The 22,178-nt window shown below is 45.7% G+C and overlaps 1 protein-coding gene and 1 long non-coding RNA gene across 3 annotated transcripts in view; both read left to right on the forward strand.

Moving 5' to 3' along the window:
* Positions 1 to 22,178, forward strand: part of SORT1 (sortilin 1) — a 484,851-nt gene that overhangs the window by 131,422 nt on the left and 331,251 nt on the right. The gene's annotated exons all lie outside the window — the stretch shown is intronic.
* On the forward strand, positions 11,785 to 20,828 carry LOC138299807 (uncharacterized). Its single transcript, XR_011204836.1, has 3 exons — positions 11,785 to 11,908; positions 12,012 to 12,069; positions 20,745 to 20,828. It is a non-coding gene; the product is annotated as an uncharacterized lncRNA (long non-coding RNA).

Genomic DNA, 22,178 nt, shown 5'->3' on the forward strand with positions numbered 1-22,178 from the left:
TATATTTAAAGTTTGAATGATTCTGGAATGTATGACATGGAGTTGAAATTATGATTGTGCAGTTTAGTTTTGTGGGAATGTACTTGTATTTTCTGAAAAATGTCTGCCTTTAAGGAGCTGATTGATTGATTTATTAGCAGCTTTATGGAGTTTGTACCATGCTAAAGGGGAGGGTTTGGGTGGTTTATGGAATATAAGTTCCACTTTTACCATTAATTGCAATCAGTAAACTTATGTTTTCATCATGTGCATACATTTGCCATCTAGTAGAGGGCTCTGACATTGTAAGTAGTATTTTTTTTTTTTTGAAGGAGGAGTGTTGGTTTTTATGATCCGCCCAGGAAACCCACAATGCACCAGAATGCATACTCCACTTTAGGTCCTTTCTTTCCATCAGGTTTGGACTTGTTTCCTCAGGTCTGCAACTGCTGTTCACCACAGACAGTACTCTCTGCGCCAGATAACAGGCACATCTCAATTTAAACAGATTGAGAAAAAGTCAAGAAAGCATCCCTTTATTAATTGCCAAGTTCAAAGCATTTGACAATCCTGGGGCCTGGTTGATGTGGGGTGGAGAGTATGGAGAATACACTATTTAAATTTTTCCCTTCCTGTAAAAGTGAATTTGATGGTCAGACTAGCTTTGGGTCTGTAAATTTTGCTCACCGAAGGACTACAATGAGGCTGCCTGTTAACCCTGTAACACTTTTAAATAAAATGGATAGCATCTAAAGACTTTAGCTGGGGTTATCATTCCACTGTTTAGCACCAAGACTCTGAGTGTATATCTGCTGTGGTCGCCAAGGATATTGAAGGGCTCCATTCCGACGACAAAAGGAAGGGTGCATGTGTGCATTCAGTTGTCCGAATGATCTTCAGTGGAGAAGTCCCTTTGATGTATCCTCCCATGACTCTGACGATCAGTCTCCAGGCCCCCACAGAAACCGGTACACAGGGCAACACCTTGAAGTGAAGGTCTTGTGAAGACCTTGTCATGGACATTAGAATCAGCCCACAGGATCTCCGAAGGATCCTCTTAAAAAAACAGTAGTTGGAACTACCCATAGTAATAACTATTCAACCTTTAAGATGCCCCTTGATGTTGGAAGAGTTTCGGCACAGAGAACCTGAGTGATTGAAAAAGATAGGGCACTAAACCAGCCTTAGTGCCAAAATCAGCACCAAAAACACTTTACATATGTAAGAGAAGTGTGACTCACCAGACCATAGGCAAAGAGCCATATACTTTGGTCCAGCAATAGGGCTTATATTAGCACATCTTCTTTCCTCTACAAAGCCTACCCATGAAAAACTTAGATTAACATATATGTGAGGATATTGGGGAATACCCTAACCTAGGAAGGAAAGGGTAAATACAGCCTGTCCAAGGACACAAATAATGAAAACACCACCACCCAGCTTACCACCACAAATGTCACCAGCAGAGTCTATCCACTCAAACATTTTAAGACCTAGCCACTAGTTTTATGAAGATCCAGACATCACAGAACAGCAGGATGATGCCTGACATAATTATAGAGCTGATCCATAAGACAAACCTACATTAGGGCCATGTCCAGTATGTGTCACCTCCAAATGGCACATCTGCATTTCATGCAGTCATAGGACAGTACAACATCAGTTTACCAGCACATGAGGATAAAGAGGAAAAGGATTTCTTACTGAAAAACTATTGAAGACAAACACATTCAACAGTTCCTTAAAATGTTAACCCCTTCGCTGCCAGGTTGCCCCCCTCCCCCCACGCTTAGGCTCTCATAACTTTTAGTCCACATAAGCTACCCACGCCAAATTTATGTCCTTTTTTCCCCCAACATCCTAGGGATTCTAGAGGTACCCAGAGTTTGTGGGTTCCCCTGGAGATGACCAAGAAATTAGCCAAAATACAGCAAAAAATTTGTTAAAAAGAAAAATGGGGGAAAAGGGCTGCAGAGAACAGTCATAAACATACATAAACAAAGGGTTTACTGTGCTAAAATCACCATCTTCCCAGCTTTCAGGAACAGGCAGACTTGAATCAGAAAACCCAATTTTTCAACACAATTCTGACATTTCACTGAGACATACCCCATTTTTACTACTTTTTGTGCTTTCAGCCTCCTTCCAGTTAGTGACAGAAATGAGTGTGAAACCAATGCTGGATCCCGGACAGCTAAAGATTTCTGAAAAGTAGACACAATTCTCAATTCAGCATGGGGTCATTGTGTAGACCCTACAAGGTTTTCCTACAGAAAATAACAGCTGAAATAAAATATAAAAAAATGAAATTGAGGTGAAAAAACAGCCATTTCTCTCCACGTTTTACTTTTTCCAGCGATGTCAGATTTTCAAAAGCAGTATACCATTAGTTAAGTCTGCTGGACTCTTCTGGTTGTGGGGATATATATAGGGCTTGTAGGTTCATCTAGACCCTTAGGTCCCCAGAGCCAATAAAGGGCTGCACCTTGCGATGGGTTTTCATTGTATACTGGGTATACAGCAATTAATTTGGTGACATTTAAAGAGTGAAAAAGAGGTATCAAGGAAACCTTTGTATTTCCGAAATGGGCACAAGATAAGGTGTTGAGAAGCAGTGATTATTTGCACATCTCTGAATTCCGGGGTCCCCATACTAGCATGTGAATTACAGGGCATTTCTCAAATAGTCATCTTTTTTCACACACTGTCTTACATTTGGAAGGAAAAAATGTAGAGAAAGACAAGGAGCAATGACACTTGTTCTTCTATTCTGTATTCTCCCAAGTCTCCTGATACAAATGGTACCTTACTTGTGTGGGTAGGCCTAATGCCCACGCCAGGAAACGCAACATAGACACATCACATTTTTACATTGAAATCTGACGTGTTTTCTGGAAAGTGTCTAGCTGTGGATTTTGGCTCAGTCGGCATCTAGGGAAACCTCGCAAACTTATACATTTTTTTTAAAACTAGACCCCTAGGGGAATTCAGAATGGGGTGCCTTGTGGGGCTCTCACCAGGTTCTGTTACCCAGAATCCTTTCCAAACCTCAATTTGGCAGAGAACACCTTTCCCTCACATTTCTGTGACAGAAAGTTCTGGAATCTGATAGGAGCCACAAATGTCTTTCCACCCTGCATTCACCCAGGTCTCCCGATACAGATGGTACCTCACTTGTGTCCGCGACAGGAAATGCCAAGGCCAAGTGCCTGTGACAGAGAAGAGCCAAAAACATGTTGAAATTGAGGGGGAACCAAAGTGGGTCTAAAAGGGCAGTTTGGAGAAAAAAAAATATATACTTTAAAGCTGACAAGTGGGCATAATTTTTATCGTTATAGATATGACCATGTTGGGCAATGCGGAATTTTTTGGATTCCTGCAGATTCCTTCACAAAAATGCGGGAACAATGTGTGATTACAAGCAAAATTGGAGGGTTGCAGGGCATTGTCGGTAAGAAAATGGTGTGGGGTGCATGTGAAGCACACCACCCTGGATTCACCCAGATGTTTAGTTTTCAGATGTCTAGGTCTCGTAGATTTTTCTACATGGCAGCATCCCAAAGTCCAAAAAGTGCAGCCCTCACCATTCCAAGTGGGAGGATTTTGAGAGTTAGACAAGCTCTCACGGCCCAAATGTAAAACCAAAACCCAAAATAATCAAATGGCCTCCTGCTTGCTGTGGGATAAGATGTTATAGTGTGTGGGGGGGGAGCTGAAAGACTGTTACCCGCTTCAGTTGGGGTTGGGGGCATAACCATGGCCATACTAGTTAGTAGACCCCACCCCACTATTTTTTTTTGCCCTGGCATCTAGTAGGCTCTCTGCCACAAACCCCTCCATCACTCCCTCTCCTGGTAATTGCCCCATCTACCCACTGGTGGGCAGAACAACTTTGTCCCCATTTATTTGGGGCGGTGGGTACCCCCACCCTGTTTTTACTTTTTTTTTTTAAATTGTCTGATGGGCCTTACTAAAATTGCCCCCCATGGGGAGCAACCCTTGCCCAAGTGGCTGCCCTCCCCCCCCCCACAAACAAAACACACACACACACCAATCCCTGGTGCCTAAGTGGTTTCTGACCCCCTCCCAGGGGGCAGATCGGCCTAAAAGAAATAGGCCGATCTGCCCCCAAGGGCGGCAGAAATGGCCTAAAATAAATATGCCCCCCAGGGAAGCTATCGTTGCCTAAGGGGGCGCTCACCTTCTGTAAAAAAATTTTTTTTTTAAATAAAAAACAATCCCTGTTGCCTAGTGGTTTCTGCCCCTTTTGAGGGCAATAGGGCAATCTGGCCCCAAGGGAGCAGAAATGGCCTTAGGCAAGGGTTGCTCCCCTGGGGAGCCAATTTATTTAAGTGGTCGCTCCCCTAGAGTGAAATTGACCTAAAGAAAAATCCCGGGTGTCTAGTGGTTTCTGCCCCCCTTGGGGACAGATTGCCCTAAGAAAAATAGGCCTATCTCCCCCCAGGGGGAAAGAAATGGCCTAAAGACAATTTGTCCTACCCCCATCCCGGGGGATTTGCATTTCTCTTCCCATCCGCGCTGGAAGCTGAGCTTCCAGCGAGGTTGGGCCAGCCTCTGATGAGGTCGCGCGCTGACGTCATCGGACACCACTGGGGGGTGTTGGGGTGTAAGGGGAAGCGATTCTCCGTCCATCTCTGCCCATGGGAAGTGGGTGCGAAACCCTCATGTGGAGCGCTAGCACTTCCCGCGAGGGCCTGTATGTGGACGAGGTGGTTACATTCCTGGTGCCTGAGTGCCACAGCAGCTGAGGGCCCCTGAGGGGTTAAGGTTTGTTAGTTTGCTCAAATTAGAGCTTTAAAGATGTAGCGGATTCTCGGTTAGTGACACTGAGAATTAAAAAGAAATTCAAGCCTGCACTGCAAGATTCATCATCCATTCCAAGGCATGGTTCCCCTGACTTACTTTTAAACCACACTGCATCACAGAGGGCGCTCATCCAAAGTACTAGTGACTCAACACCATCAGATAATGTAAGTAATCCACCTTCCAATGAGTCAAAACGTGAAGCGCGAGTACGCGTGTGTATCGATGAAGTATACAAAAATATCAAAAATACTTCATCGATACACACGCGTACTCGCGCTTCACGTTTTGACTCATTGGAAGGTGGATTGATATAACTGATATCAGCAGATAAGTTGCTTAACGGAATTATTCTGGGATTTGCTTGTAAGGAATACTTATGATATAGGACACATCTACATATATGTTTAGCCCTATGAAGTCATTGGGAAACTCCCGGACGAAACACGTGTTGGCTATCAATTTGGATGCGGCTGCTAAAATTTAAATAATAAGCTATATCATCCTTTGAAGAATATGATTGAACCTTGATTTGAGAAAATCTGGACTGGCTATCAATTTGTATGTGGCTGCTAAAGTTTAAATAATAAGCTATATCACCTTTTGAAGAATATGATTGAACTTTGATTAGAGAAATCTGGACTTGGACTTTGGATCATAGCAATCTTGGAACAACAGATCAATTAATTCTACTATTTGGATTTGGACAGTGATACTGTAATTGGGGATTATGTTGGAAATAATCCTATTAATTTTCAGAAATATATGACAAAACATTACCTATGTATACTGACTTATGAGTACTATTATTTTTCATGTTATAATGAGTGCCTCATGTACTTTATACTCTTATTAAGATATAACAGAAATTAGTAGGTGATGGAAACTTTGTTGCAACACCTGCTAGAAACAGTCCAATAAATTGCCTTGAAGATCGTTTGGGGGAGGGAAATGTCCTCTCCGTTGCTGTTTTACCATGCACTGTAGATGTGGTGAACACAGGGTCTAGAAAGTTAACACTAGTATTCTTCTTGTTCATCATGCATGGCTTTGAGTGTTGGACTTTCGCCCCAAAGTGCAGCAGCATCTTGTAGGCATCCTTTTTGGCTTGCCGATAAATGAAATGCTTGAAAAAATCAAACAAAATAAAGACACTATAAGCGCAATGATGATCTCACAGCATCACCAGAAGCAGGGCTTTGAGTGACCTTACACAAGTGCTGCAGCAAGGGGGGCATTGACCTCAAATAGACAGCACTTACAACCACAGCAGCTTTTCAAGGTAGTTTGACAAATTTCTAAGCAAGGACACTATACAAGAGGGGGCTTTAATGGCAGCAGCTGCAGGACACTATACACTAGAGGGCTTTAATGGCAGCAGTTGTGGAATAGGTTGATGCATAGAAAGTACAGAAGAGACGCCTCTTGTAGTGAGGCCCTCGTGGACCTAAATTGGTTCCCCATTTCAGCTTTGTTTCATATTTTACATGTTACATGTTTCAGCTGCATTGTCTTTTTAGCAGTAACATTTTACACACTTTGTTTGCATGAAATTATTCTAGGAATATATGAGTTGCTTGTTTTAATTAGCCTTTCTCTGCATGTAATCAGTATGTTCTGTCCAAGGATAGAAAACAGTACATGATATCCTAGTGCTTGCGTTGCCCGTTCGGAGACAGCTTCCAGCACTTAGACATATCATTACATTAGAGCTGTGCCTCTACCACAGTGTCACTTTGATTACAAAACGATGCACTGAACTGAAAGGGCCACTCCAGCCGCAACCGTCTTGGGACGAATGCTGTGTTTGACATGCAGCTCTGCTTTCACTAATATTCCTGCTTCCTGAATGGATTGTCATTCATACTACAGCTGACTCCTGACTGTTCTCCAGATAAGGGGCCTAAGGCTGATCCCTTAGATCAGGCAAAGGCAGAGGGTACACTCTCTATGCTCTCAGTATAGGCTTAGGGTCATGGAGGAATAGCTAGAAATCATTCACCACAGTTGTATTGTTCATTCTTTTCTCCATGTTCCTAATGTTTGTTATTTTGCTTTGTTTCATCTGCCTAATTATTGCAGCTTATTCTCTCTATGCAAGACTACGATTGTATCAATAAATGTATTGAAAACATATGTCGTACTTCTCTTGTGTTTTGGCTAGTCATGTATGAGTAATACAATGAAAAAGTGATATATGTGTCAACTATTTCCTTTGTAGTCAGAGTGGAACGTTCCGTTTGCACAGTCACCTTTCACCTGGATAAGGTTAGGGGTTTAGGTGAATAGCTAACCAGGAATTGGGCAGACAGTCTTTGTTTTAATAAATATGCCAATTGAAAATACTTGTTGAGGACAACTGAGGTTATACCTTCCTGAGTGACAGGATATAACCTCCGATCAGTGGGTACTGCTTAGAATTTCACATCACCCCGCCCAGCATTCCACCCCATCTACACAGCATCATCAGAGGGCATTGCAGTTCCTTGGCGGATGATGTTGAAGCTCTACCACAAGTTTGGACAGGTGAACGATTTCCACTTCTTGATGAACAAAATGTTACTCCAAGTACTAGACTTTTGCCCTCTCAAACAATTCATGACATAGCTTCAAAATAAACACACTACCGAATGTCATATCACTGCTTCAGAGGGTACTACATGATTTACTCTCAAGGACACCTATTTCTATTTACCTAAACACCCTGCTCAGCGTCATTACCTGCTCAGAACCCTGGGGTTCAGTATCAATTCAAAGATCATTAACTTAAGGTTATAACGGCCTCAAGGGTATTAACAACACATTGAGTTTAGTCACATTTGTGTTTTGGTACTTACACTGGCTAGTAAAAGGAAGTTCAATAGACATTGCCTAGAACACATGAGAAATCATTTGCCTCCTCCATAAATTTGAGATAGATAAAGGTGAAAATATCCTATCTCTGCCTTCAGCAGACTGATACGTTCTTAGAAGCCACCTTGAAAGTGGTAATAGGCAAAACATACCAATTCATTGAGAGAGTGATAGTGAGCAACATAATGAAACTGTTGGCAGCATGTACTGCACTATCATCAAACGCAAGTTTACACATGTGCCTGCTACGGTGTTTCTTTTAAGACACACGTCACAGGTGACTGGTAATGGGAAGATCAAATGTGGGTGAAGGCTAGTGGTCAGCATGAGCTCAAGTGGTAGAATCAAAATAACTTATAACTCAGCAGGTAGTTCTTTGACCCTTACCTACAAGTAGTTCAATCTTGTGACTTGGCACCTAAACAGTTTCTGAAAATATTTTTTATGTATATTGTTGGAAATGGCCCTTTTTGCAGGGTTACCCCCAAACATTTTGCCTTCTTCCTCCTATTTTTTTAGGTCTGTTTTTGCTGGTTTATTGTCTCTGTGCACTTTACCACTGCTAATCAGTGCTAAAGTGCAAGTTCTCCCTATGGAAATTGTACTGTTGATTGGTTTATCCATGATTGGCATATTTGATTTACTAGTAAAGTGCACTAGAGGTGCCCAGGGCCTGTAAATCAAATGCTACTAGTGGGCCTGCAGCACTGCTTGTGCCTCTCACATTAGTAGCCCTGTAAACATGACTCAGACCTGCCATCGCAGTGTCCTTGTGTGCAGTTTTAAACTGCCAATTCGACTTGGCAAGTGTACCCACTTGCAAGGCCTCAACCTTCCCTCTTACTACATGTAAGGCACCGCTAAGTTAGGCCCTAGGTAGCCCTATGGGCAGGGTGCCTTGTATGTTTAAGGTAGGACATATACTAGTGTGTTTTATATGTCCTAACAGTGAAATACTGCCAAATTCGGTTTTCACTGTGCAAGGCCTATCTCTCTCTTAGGTTAACATGGGGGCTGCCTTTAAATATCCTTAAAGCGCAGATTCCCTTTGAGAGTAGATACAAATGTGGAGTTTAGGGTCTCTGAACTCACAATTTGAAAATTCATCTTTTAGTGAAGTTGGTTTTTAAATTGTCTGTTTGAAAATACCACTTTTAGAAAGTAGGCATTTTCTTGCTTATATCATTCTGTGACTCTGCCTGTTTGTGGATTGTCTGTCTGGGTCAGTTTGACAGTTGGGCTGTTCACACCTCCACTGGACAGTGACACAAAAGGGGGCTGGGGTGTAGCCTGCATATCTTGATTAGCCATCTGTGCTGGAGGGGAGTGGAGGAGTGGTCACTCACACCTGAAAGGACTGTGCCTGCCCTCACACAATGCCGTCTCCAACCCCCTGGTGAGTGTCTGGGGCCTGTCCTGGACAAGGAAGGATCTTACAAACACTTGAGACTTTGCTTTGAAGTTTGCAACTTCAAAGGCAGAACTGGGTATAAGAAGAAGACCAAAATAAAAACCCAGATTTTTAGAATCTTTCTGGAATCAAGAGGAACCTCTGCCAAGGAGAAGAGCTGAAGAGCTGGAGGAGGAGTACTGTCCCTTTGCTGTGTTGCTTTGGTGGACTGGCCTGCAGTTGCTACTTCTGCCTGAAAAGAGTGCAAAGGGTGAACTTTGCTGTGTGTCCTGCTTGAGAAAGTTCTCCAAGGGCTTGGAGTAGAGCTTGCCTCCTGTTGGAAGTCTCAGGGACACCAAAGACTTCAGGTTCCTCGACCTGCATCACGGGGAGCTGTGTGTTTTGTGCTGTTCAAGAGGAGAAACCACTGCGACGCCACCAATGACGTTGCTGGCCTGCACTGTGACCTGCCGCCGCTGCACAGAGTTGCATTGCCCCGCTTCGCACTGCGACCCTGGTCTCACGGACGCCGTCATCTGACGACTTCACAGAGCCGCTGCTCGCACCGCGACCTGTGGGCCCGCACTCTGGCATCGCCTGCTCACACCGCAGCCTGGGCATCCCCGGCGCCGCCGCACCTGCTGACACCGGCGCCGCTGCCTGCACCGTGGCCTGTGGATACCGCTCGTGAGGTACACGAAGCACCGTCCCGTCCTGACTGCAGCCCAGGTCCACCGACGCCAGCATCATCGACTCCTGTGTCATCACCAGGCATCCTGCCTGCACGGTGGCCTGTGGACACCGCTTGTGAGGGTCACGAAGCACCGTCCCGCACAGCTGGCTTGGGCCTACCAACAACAGCGTTTCAGCAACAACGACGACGCTGCCTGCACCATGACCTGTGGACAACGCACATTGCACTGCCCCGCTTCACACCGCAGCACTGGTCTCACCGACGCCAGCGCACCCGATTTCATCAGCTCTGAGTTCGATCCCCGAGGTGCGTGACTTCAAGGGCCTGTCGACTCCTGCACCAACTCCGGAACCGACGCCAGCGACGTTGCTCTCCGAAGCTCACCGCGAGGATCACGACGCCCTGCAAATCCAAGGTACTGCTTGCGGGTCTTCCTGACACCGCAGCTGGCCCGCAACGCCGCGGCCGGCCTGAACTGTTGGTTTTGTTGATCACGACGCCGTTATAGCCCCCGGTGGAGCTATTGATTTTCAAGGCACTGTAGTTTTGAGTAAATCTTGCAGAATTCATATTTTTCTTACTGTATGTTGGATTTTTATCGTATTTGGTCTTGTTTTATATAGATAAATATTGGCTATTTTTCTAAAACTGGTGTGGTGTCATTTTGTAGTGTTTTCACTTATTACTGTGTGTTATGTGCAAATGCTTTACATATTGCTTCTGAGATGAGCCTGACTGCTCGTGCCAAGCTACCAAGGGGGTGAGCAACAATTTAAATGTACAGGCCTTAGCTGTCACAGTACAAAATATAATTTGTTACTACATTTACAAAAGTTAGGCCAGGCCTACACTTTAACACATGTAAATCTAGCAGCTATAACCTCATACTGAAAAACCAGACTAACCAGTCTGATTTGAAATTAGGTAGTTTAATCTTAATGGAGGACCCAGGTGTGCTGTCATTTTCTTTCAATGCCAGCGAGCGCTGATCTGAAGAGAAATACCCCCGTTTTTTTTTTTTACTGGTCTTTTTTTTTTTTTTAGTCTTGTAGAGTGTTTTTTTTTTTTTTTATATATATTTATTCTGGTGTGTCAAGGGATTTCTTCTAGGAAGACAGCATTTTCATTGGACGATATCCGTGACACATCTGCATCTCGTGTGTTTGTGGTGTTTGGAGCGCAACCATGACCCGAAGTCGTGCTCAGAGTGCAGAACCGTGCATCCGAAGGCTTTGAGGGAATGTTACCTAAAGTTGATGGCGGCTCGGCACGCAACTCCAGGTTGAGGTCTCGGTTGAGAGGAAGGTCCTGGGACCAGTTGGTAAGTCTGATGTCTTGAACTGTCCGTCAACCCTGGCACGAAGGCACATAATCAGGCAGGCACTAAGACCTAGGCCTGAAGATGCTGACTGACAGGTCACAGATCGGGTAACCTATAGCTGACAGGCAAACACACAAACAGGAAACTTGGATCAGATTCTACAGATAGGAGCAGCGACACCACAATAGTCCCAGGAGATTGGCCTCAATAAAACCCACATGGTCAGAGAGGTGCCTGCATTCCCAAAAACACCATAAAGTTAGATGCCACATGTAGTTAGGAACACGTAACCAGTCAGAGCACCGCACATGCAGCGACAACGCACCCCTCAGGTTGGACATCTGGACACATTACCGGCAGGCCCACATTGTGTCCATGCAAGGTAAACGCCCACCTGTATTTGTTATCAGGACCTTTATTTATGACTTCATGACAACTGTTAGCATTATTAACCAAGAAAGAAATGTTTTATTTTTATTTTTATTTCTTAATGTTACTCAGAGAAATGTATAAAAATCACTCCAAACTAATGTAGTTGAGAGATAGTCCTCAGACCCCAGTTCTGTAACTTCTCTCCCGGCCATAATGTTTAATCAAACAAACTGTTCCTGCTTTGCCAGATGCCTCTTGTCTTTTGTTCTTTTTAAGGTAAATTCTCATTCGAGCAACATTTTGGCAAGCCATATTGGAGCTGATTGATACCTTGGACCCTACCGCAGCCACAAAAGGGGACCCTGCCTGGACGGATTCACATATGCGAACAAGAAAGGTGAGCAGATGCCACAATTGATTGGAAGTTCTGCTCAATCTGCAGTCGGAGGTCCATCCTGATGCTGCCTTCAGAAGGGTAAGAGACTGCATCAGAGCCTTTGCCCCTAACATTTGGTGCACTGCAAACTAGGAAAAAATGTAAGCCCACGAAAGTCACCTTTTTTTTTTTTAATTGTCAGGAAATGTGAATATTGTTTGAGTTGCTGATCGCTTGGACCGCTGGGAGTGACACAGATGGTACGTATAAGGCTCTGGGTTTGACATAGAGCCAACATCTCTGTTTTAAGGGGTGCGTCTCGCTTGTACTACTGGGTGTGACACAGATTGTACTCATAGGCTCTGAGGACATCTCGGTCTTCCTAGGCTAAATGGGTTTTCTCAGTGCTACCGGTTTCTTAACACTGCTAGTATCGGAAAGAAGTTAGAAATGTGTTTGCTTGGACTGATGGGTGTGACACAGATGGTACGGATAACCCCTGGGTGTGACATAGGGTGCAAGTTGGACGTTAGGAAATAAGAACGGTTGGGATCAAGGAGGTTAGGCATAGCTTGTTTGGCCAAGAAGGGTCTATGGTTGTTGAAGTTATTCCTTTCTTTCTCAGCATAAATTGTTATCTTTGCCCAGAGATGATAAAAAGATTATCAGGCTGACCTAGTCCAGCAAGCGCTGGGAGCGGGCTAGGTGTTTCTGAACAAGGTTGTCCTTTTTTTTTTTCTATACCTTGTCAGCCTTTTCCTGCTAGTTGAAATGGTGGTGTTTTGATATTGTGATGCTGATAAATTAATGCTATTGTGTTCAAGTGTTGTGTTTGGTCTGACTTATTGTGCTATGAAGACGTTGCTGATTGTTACAAATTGCTATTTGATACCAAAGTAAGTCTTGCTATTTTGATGCTAAATTTCATACTGTTTTGAATTAACAATTGCACTTTTTCCTAGTTTGTGATCCTTCATATTCATTGATGGTTGTGCTTATGTTTATTCTGATGCATCCGTAAATAATGTTGAGCTCATTAGATCTGGTGATCTCCTTGTATAGATTTCCCACTAGCAGAGTAGAACTAGTGATCCTGTGTACATATTTCCCCACTACCAGGGTAACATATAAAATGATCTAAAACAGAAAAGATAGACGCTTATAATCCCCTAAAACATAAAAAGCTAGAAGTGTAACTGTCCCCTAAAGACTGCCCAAATTTATCATGGAATCGCCCCTAAAGCATATGCAAAATAAGTTCCCCACACAGGCTAAAAAGCTTGACCAGTTTTGTCACGAATGGCACGCGCACACCAAGGCACACACGTTCCCCTGGCCAAAAGAGGGAACCTTTGACACCAATATAATTGGACACACAAGAACACATACACAAACAAAATACACAGGGCAAAAGGAGGACAGAGTAGAAGCTTTACTCAAATTCTGGGCCATCTGTGTGGAGGTCCAGACTGATAACACTAACCCGCAATCAGCAAGTAAGGCGTTTGCACCTCCACCACCATATGCAGGAATGAAGGTGCTTTCCCCGATGCCAGCTATCCCCACATTGACACAACAATGCACCAGTTGAGGGAGCCCAAGTGGCCCCTATTGAACAACAGGCTGTTAGGTCTAGACATGGCAGACTAACAGGTCCAGACACTCCCTGCACCACTACAGTCCAGCCCTAGAGCTCCCTGAATTTCGACCCCCCCACCCCCTTGCCCCACCTGTCGTGTTCAGCCCACAGAGCCTCAGCGGCACAAAGAACATGCACTCCAACTAGTGCCAGGGAGCCCACCTGAGTGACTGAGAGATTCATAGGAGTTCTGGACCGTCAGAAAACTAGCAGGGGTGAGGAGAGGGGTCCCAGTCCTCTGGGATCCGATGATGTAGGGGAGAGCCACAGGGTACGCTCAGGTATCCGGAAAAACAACAGAGAGCGAGGTTGAGGGATCTAAAAGAAAGGCATGAAAAGTGAGAGAGAGGAGAGAAGAGGAGAGAGAGTGCACCCTGGAAGCCCAACAATCGAGTAGAGCAGCACACCTTCCACCTGAGGAGAGCAGGGGATAGGTATAGAGTGCTAGTTGAGGATGAATCCGAGGTAGATTTAGGGCAGAGGCTTTTGACTGCAATCTGAGCCTCACCAGAGCACCAACAAAGGAAAGGGCTGACCAGGAAATTGGAGATCAAGGTAGCCTGGTGCAAACTGAGTTTAGCCATAGGAGAACTAAGATGAAACCGTTGCATGCACTCGAGGAGAGCAGCAACAAAGACGTCCGCTGCTCCTCCCAGAAGCGCAGGACAGGTAAACGAACCCCGAGGGATATAGTAGCTCGAGAGGAAGGGAAGATCTTTCCATTCAGTCCAGCGGGCCAGCAGGTGACTTAAGGGTCATGCAGTGTCCAGTATGATAGACCCTGGCTGGAGGAGGGATCCTTCGAACATTAGGACATAGTGGTTGCAGAAGACTGCAGCCGGCATGGGAGAGGAGATCCCAAGTGGAACTTCCCTTTCCCTTTCATGCAGGATTGTCCGAGGCGATGGGAATGCTATGTTGAGAGACAACCAGTGGAGTTGCCGAAAAACAAGAATATGCTACTACTACTACAGAATCGGTGGTACATTGATTCAAAAGAGAAAATATAATTTGACCTATTTAACAATAAAGAATTTCTTCTCTATTCAGTTGAAATAGGATCTTACTTCATTGCTGTGGGAGTTTACACTTATTCTTCCCCTGTATGGACCATTGTTTTGTATTTTTATTTTTTACCCGAGTCCACGGGTACATGGTTTTTGCCCCGTTGTGATTTTTGCTACTACAGAAATGCACGTCAGGGACCATCTATGTGCCATGGGCTTAGATGGATGAGGAAGGGCTAAGAGCCAAATTGCCGCTGTTGTTGTATGGGGCAGGGAAATGGATTTTGTGCTTCGAGAAGAACACCGCGGGAATAACCCTAGCAATTGCCAATGTTAAAACTCTGCTACATAGCATTATCGGTGAGCAGTCTAAAACACTTTTCACCCGAGCCTGCATCCCAGTAATCACGCTGACAAACACTGAGCCCCTACTCAACAACAAGCAGTTAGATCTAGGCATAACAGACTAACCGTCTCAGACTCTCCCAGCACCACCCCAGTCCAGCGCTAGGATTCCCCGAAGTTCGACCCTATATCCCACCCCCAGTCGCGTTTGCCCCACCGGCGTGGAGAACATGCACTCAGACTGATTGCCAGGTAACACACCTGAGTGACAGGGAGATTTATAGCACTTCTGGACAATGAGACAACTAACCTGGGTGAGAAAAGGGTTCCTAGTCTTCCAGGACCCGGCAACGAGTGTGGGTACCGCTGGTCCGAGGGCATGACAATTAAAGCCTGACCCCATAGGAGATAGTGGTGCGAAACGAGGGGGAATTATTTACATGCCCATTCTGCAACTTGGTGGCCGATTGGACTAGAGAGGGGAACCAATTTGTCTGGTCCTGGCCTAGGGGTGGTTCATTTGAGCAAGGCGATAGGGCTATGTCAGTGGACTGCATCAGATAGGGGAGGGGAAATTGTGACTGGAATTTCCGCTACATGCAGCAGTGCCTCAGAAGGTGGGAAAGAAGGCAAGTTATGGCAGGAAGGGAAGAGAGAGAGAGAGAGAGAGAGAGAGAGAGAGGGAAAGAAGTGGTTGGGATGGGACCAGGACGTTACTGTAAAATCCTCGAGTTGAGGGCAGACGGTTCTGAACAGCTGTGGCTGCAGTGACACAGAAGTTAGCAGCACCAATGATGGTACCACCGCAGCGGTTCATAAAGAATAAAGCACATAGGAGCAGGGTTCGAGGAAGTAGTACAGGGAACTATGGTAGCCAGGACTGGGTCACAGTCCCACTTTTGCTCACAGAACGAGGTAAGGCGTGACCAGTGGATGACTGACACACCACACACACCTCTCACACACACCTCTCACACACACCTCTCACACACACCTCTCACACACACCTCTCACACACACCTCTCACACACACCTCTCACACACACCTCTCACACACACCTCTCACACCACACACTCACACCACACACTCACACACACACACACCACACACTCACCAGACACTCACACACACCACACACACCTCACACCTCACACACACACCACACACACACCTCACACACACACACCTCACACACACACACACACACACCTCACACACACACACCTCACACATACACCCACACACATACACCCATGTGTCCCGTACTGTCAGGGACTCAGCGGTCCATTGAGGAACCTATTGTGACAGCGCTGGTAAATAACACACCCTAACGCTTCCTATTAGACACAGGGGAAACAAAATCATGTTCAAAAGAAGGGATCATGTCCTTATCCAAAGACTCAATGGACGTGCAGGAATTCTCTGGAATGGTTAGGAGGGTCCCTTTCAGAAAACCCCTGGAGTTAGACATAAGTGGCAGCTGCGTGAAAGGTCGGCTGCTATATCCCAGACTAATCTCTTAGGAAGAGGCTTAATGGCCAAGCTAAACATGATCATTAATTTTTCAAAAGATGGGACAATGACCTGATCAATCCCCGGAGTTACCACATCAAGACACATGTCTTTAACCCACCAACACTGCACAGTCTGAAAAATAAGCGCAGCACCCACCAACCTGACTGCCTACACTAACAGTCTTCACAATCCTCGTTAATGCACTGGGACTTCTGGGTCATAGGCTATAGCTGCTCCTTGAATTTGAGTTCTGCTGAGAAGGTCACCATGATGTGAAAACCCAAGAGGAGGTGCTGCTTTGCTTAGAGGCAGTTCAGGTGTTGTCCGAATGCGGGGTGCTCCTGGCCCCTGACCAAGCAGACTCAATGTAGCAATGTATCATCTTCATCACGCCCAGTTTCAGTGTACAGGAGGTGACTAATCAACTGTTCATTGAGTGTCCAGTAGCCTCACAGATCGTCGTTGCCAATTTGGATAAGGTTAGGGTGGAACTGTGGAACCGGGCTCTGTTGATCATAGCGGCATTGATAACAGGGCAGGAACACGACTTGTCAGCAGTACCACCACTGTTATGGGCAAAGCGTCCTTATGATGTGGGGCTCATCAGTACTGCCAAACCAATAAGGATAACCTTGCAAGAAGGGGCTGTCCTACCCTGGGTGCGTCAGTACCCGCTCTACAAAGGAAGCTAATGAGGGTATAGCCACCACAATCCAAGCACTAGTCAAACAGGGGGTCCTCCACATGAGGGTTTCCCCTTGAAATACACCGATCTTCCCAATGAAAAAGACTAAGAGAGGGTTCTAGTGGCTGATGTAGGACCTAACCCCCCATCCCCCCCCCCCCCAAATGATATTGTGTACCAGGAATTCCCTGTGGTGACAGACTCCTCATCATACTAACCAACATACTCACAGAAGCCTGATAGTTCTCTGAGGTAAACAACAAGAATACATTCTTTAGCATTCTGCTGCACACCGACGGTCAGTACCTGACCGCGTTTACTTTCCGAGGGGTTCAGCTGCTATACTGGAGACTACCACAAGGGTACTGTGAGTCCCTCAGTATCTTTAATTGAATACTGATGAAGGACCTCGCTAACTTCCAATCAAATAGCACCCTGATACAGAATGCTGATGACATCTTGATATGCAATCCCTCTGAGGACCTATGGCATCAGGACACAATAGCCCTCCTAACTGCACTTGCAGATAGAGGGTACAAAGTAGAGAAGGGGATGATGCAGTATGTACAGCAGGAGGTCAGCTACCTCGGTCAGCTGATATCAGTGGCCAATCGGCGGATCACGTCGGCGCGTGTAGATACCATCAGGGCTATGCCGCCCTCAAAACTAAGAAAGGGCACGCAAAGTTTTTTTCGGCCTGTGCAGCTACATCGGGCAGTGGGTCTTTGACTACTGCACGCTCATTGCCTGCTTACTCAAGGTCATGAAAAAGGTGTAAGCTGGCCACGAGGAATTAGCCTGGATGCCCGAGAGGCATGCCTCCTTCTGCAAACTCAAAACAGAGATCATGCACTCCCATGTGTTACGAACGCCCAGTTGTAAGAAGGAATTCTTCTTATTCAGCCACAGCAACGGGCGAGTCATGTCAGCGGTCCTGACACAAAAATATCCCCTGGGGCACTAACCCCTTGCATTCTACAGCGGACTCTTAGATTCAGTCATGCAGGGTAATTTCCTAGGCGAGCAGTCACTGGCAGCAGCCGCCTTTGCTGTTGGAAAAAAAGCACCTTCATTGTGATGGGGGCACAGGTGACAGTATATGCAGAACACCTAAGTGTTCGCGGTTATCCAAAAAAGCAAGGATCAGCTAGGCATATGATGGTCCCATCCTAGACAGTAAAGCACTGCTCATTGTTCCCTCCTCCATGATCAATCAAGGGACTGCGGTGAGGCATACGGGGGCAGTGGTAGTAAAGGCTTGTGGCCATGTGCCCTCAGAAAAACTGCAAGTCACCGCGCAGCTAACTCTCCTCCCCCACCTCTCAGTACAGGCAGCAGAACTTAACAGCACTAATCAAAGCTCTCACCGAAAGCTCAGGTAAGACGGTAATAGTTTATTTGGACTCGACCTATGTCACCACCACTGTACACTCAAGCATAGGAAGGTGGAAAAGGCTAGAGTTTCTGATGTCAGACGGTACACCTGTGCTCACTGGGACCTTTAAGGGTTACTAATCAATACGCTGGCCCTGCCTAAACATGTGGCCCTGAATTTGTATCCTGGGGCTGTGCATTAGCTGACCAATCTGCAAAAAGGAAGCTTATGGTACAGTTGTGGAAGCACGGGTACTCCCCTACAGCAGGCATCAAAGACGGAACTCCATCAGGGCAAGCCTTACACAAAAACCACAGGATTGTACTTGAGGGAGTTACAGGAAACTGCATTGCCTGAAGAAAAGGAGTGATGGGTAGCAAGGGGCTGCACACAGACGGCACACAACCTCGTTTACAGGCACACATCCACAGGAAAACACGTCATGCTGCAGAGCTTAGTCTACATAGCTTTGCCCCAGTTACACTTACCAGCACACACAAAGACAACATGATAGCAGAACTTCAGAGCGACTTTTATTCCCAACCTTATTGAAACAGTGACAGTGTATTTAAACAGATGGTCTGATTGTCAGCTATACTCACCAAACCCTACTCTCAAGGTCATGTCCTCAGCTATCACCAGACTATGGGCCTTTCAGGGCGTTACACAATGACTTCATTAACATGATTGAGTGATGCAGGTGGGTCGATGCTGGTCCTTGTGTGCACTGCGATGGCAACGCAGCGGCCATGCTCCTTGTCAGAGGTAATACCCAGGTGAGGGCTACTAGACATCATCCAGTCAGATGGCAAAGCATTTTGTCAACTCCATATTCGATTACATCTGCACCCTTTTAGGAATTACACATAAACTAACCTCCGTGTATCACCCCCAAAGCAACGGTGTAGTTGAAAGACTCAAAGGCCTAGTGAAAAATAAAATAAGTAAACTTTGTGCCAGTCTTAACAAGAAGTGGCTTCATTGTTTGCCCCTAGCTTGCTTTGCACTGAGGAACACACCCAGCTGCGATAACCATCTCACACCAGACCAGATCGTAACTGGTAGGCTGATGAGGACACTCATCCAAAGCATGGACCAAATTAAGCACTGAGACTAGCTGTAAAGCATTAGGGGATGAATTGCATATTATATGTCAGAACTAACCAATCCCAACTCACCCATCGGATTGCCCAGTGCACTACCACCACCACCACCAAGCTACCATAGCAAACACCTCAACCTGGACAAGAAGTTTGCATTTAAAACTTTGTAAGAAAATGGAAGCAAACCAAATTTGAAGGATCCTACCGAGTAATCTTCGCCACACCTATTGGCCTCAAGGTGGAAGGGAGAGAGAGATACATGAGTCCAGACGTGTGGCTGAACCCTTCTATAACAAACCGTCCACGAACTGCACCACAAACTTTTTTGAACTGTTGAAACTTTCAAACTCCCATTACCAGTGGGTTGCAGACATCTCCCCTGGATTCATCCCACAGTGTCCAAAAGTTGTGTATTAATGCATATGTGAAAATTATCAGATTGTCATAAGGTGCTATCCCGTCTACGCATTTCTAAAAAGCTGCATTGTCTAATGGAGCCTATTCAGAAATCACCACAGTGCTCGTGTAAGACCCCTCTCACGTCCTCTCTATTTACACCGCATTCCACATGCACTACACAGTGCCTTTTTACACAACACGTGTTATCAGCACATGACCATGATGGGTTCCAGGACATCAGTTGGATCATGTTAAGTCTATTCACAAATACTACATGCAGTAGGCGCAGAGAAGCTTTACTCATCCCAAGAGATAGCCCTTGAAAAAGCAAAATGCATTTTCTACCTATAGGATTAGGGTCAAGATACAACCTAATGGAGTACAGCCCAGCTGGGTAGTAGAAAATCTGACCTACGAGACCAATCCCACAGCATTGTTCCTTCTCACCAAGCCTAGCGATATCCAAACCGAGCTAGCTAGTATGCGCAGGAAAGGCACCATAGGGGAGGATAGTGTTTGACTATGAGACTTTTCTGAAAAAAGATTCTTGGAGATAGCAAAACCGCCTAACAAGTACACAAACATATCCACTCCCGCTTCCATCTGTGGTCCCAGATTGGCCCTGAGCTTATTTGAGACTCTGTTCATTAACAACAGTTGTACCCCAAATATGGAGTTTCAGTGTAGGGCCATCCACCTTGATGATATGTTGGGAAATAGGTCTCGTAGGGGTGGGTTAAATAACACTGTAGATAGCCTGTGTCAGGAAATATGGGACACTGAGATAGATACGTGTACTTGGATAGAAGGGAAGTGGCAACCCCTAATTATACAGAAACTCACACCATATTCCTTATGTTTCATAGGCAAAGGAACCATTCTGCTCGGCACAAATGAAAATTGAGGCACAATCCTGCACATTCCAGACATGCAATGAAGCACCTCCACACTGATGGACACCTACTGGCAATACGGCGAGTATGCTTACACCCAACTCATCCCCAGAAAGCGTGGCCTCTGCTGCCTCGTAATCATACATACTCCGACCCTGGTCATTCCCGAATAAGATCTGTCTGAACTGTACCAACACCTGCTAAGGAAGAAGACAATTCTGTTGCAGCAGGCGTGAGATAAAATAACTACTGATTATTTTGGCTGGACTCAGTACAGGGACATTCAATAGGAATTTAGACTGTTCACTGATGTCCAAAGTATTAGCGGGAGGGTCCATACCCTTCAACTTGCAAACAAAAGCAAATTGCTGCTGGTTGCAAATAACCAGGTGGGAAATGCTCAAAATGATGAACAGTACTGAGCTCGGCCTTAATGTAATCAAGGAAGTACTGAGAGCCATCCATCTCTTGGCGAGGCAACATTGGTACGTGTTGGACTTGATGACCACAATGGAGTGTGGGATTTGCATGAAGTTAGATGCATCTTGCTGTGCTTTTATACCTGGCAATGACATGGACAATGGAACTCTGACTCTTGCCATTCAACCATTGCACCAACTACAGAAAGACATGTGTGAAGAGGAAGGTGCCCCTGAGCAGGAGTGGTTCACAAACTGGTCCTCCTGGCTTCCACAGTGGCTGACCGGTCTATGCATGTCATTGTTGCCCGTTTTCATTGTGTCACTGTTTTTGTGTGGTTTCCTGCAAGTGGGTGTTTCCTGCTGTAAAAACGCTGTCATCATATTGGGTACAATGCAAGTTGCTAGGATAGTGGGACAACCAGACCCCAACAATGTGACTGTCGCGACATTCGGGTTTGATGGTGTAGTTCAAAATTCAACTAGGGTAGGGGAATGTAAATAATGGAATAATCAATGTTGATGCACGATACATTCACATACTCAAACTAAGTCGAATCACCATTGTTAGATTCCCTCGTTGTGAACTCTCCGTCAACCCTGGCATGAAGGTACGTGGTCAGGCAGGCACTGAGACCTAGGCCTGAGGATGCTGCCTGCACGTCACAGGTGGGGTAAGACGTGCTGACAGGCAAACACGAAACTTAGATCTGATCCCACAGATAGGTGCACCAACACCATAATAGTCCCAGGAGATTGGCCCCAATAAAACCCATATGGCAAGAGAGGTGCGTGTGTTCCCAAAACCACCATAAAGTTAGATGCCACATGTAGTTAGGAACACTTCACCAATGAGAACACAGCACCCACAGCGACCACGCACCCCTCAGGGTGGACATCTTGACACATTACCGGCTGGCCCATATTGTGTCCACGCAAGGTCGAGGCCTACCTGCATTTGTCATCAGGACCTTATTTATGACACTGA

This window comes from Pleurodeles waltl, chromosome 6, assembly GCF_031143425.1.
Source record: "Pleurodeles waltl isolate 20211129_DDA chromosome 6, aPleWal1.hap1.20221129, whole genome shotgun sequence".
Classification (NCBI taxonomy): Eukaryota; Metazoa; Chordata; class Amphibia; order Caudata; family Salamandridae; genus Pleurodeles; species Pleurodeles waltl.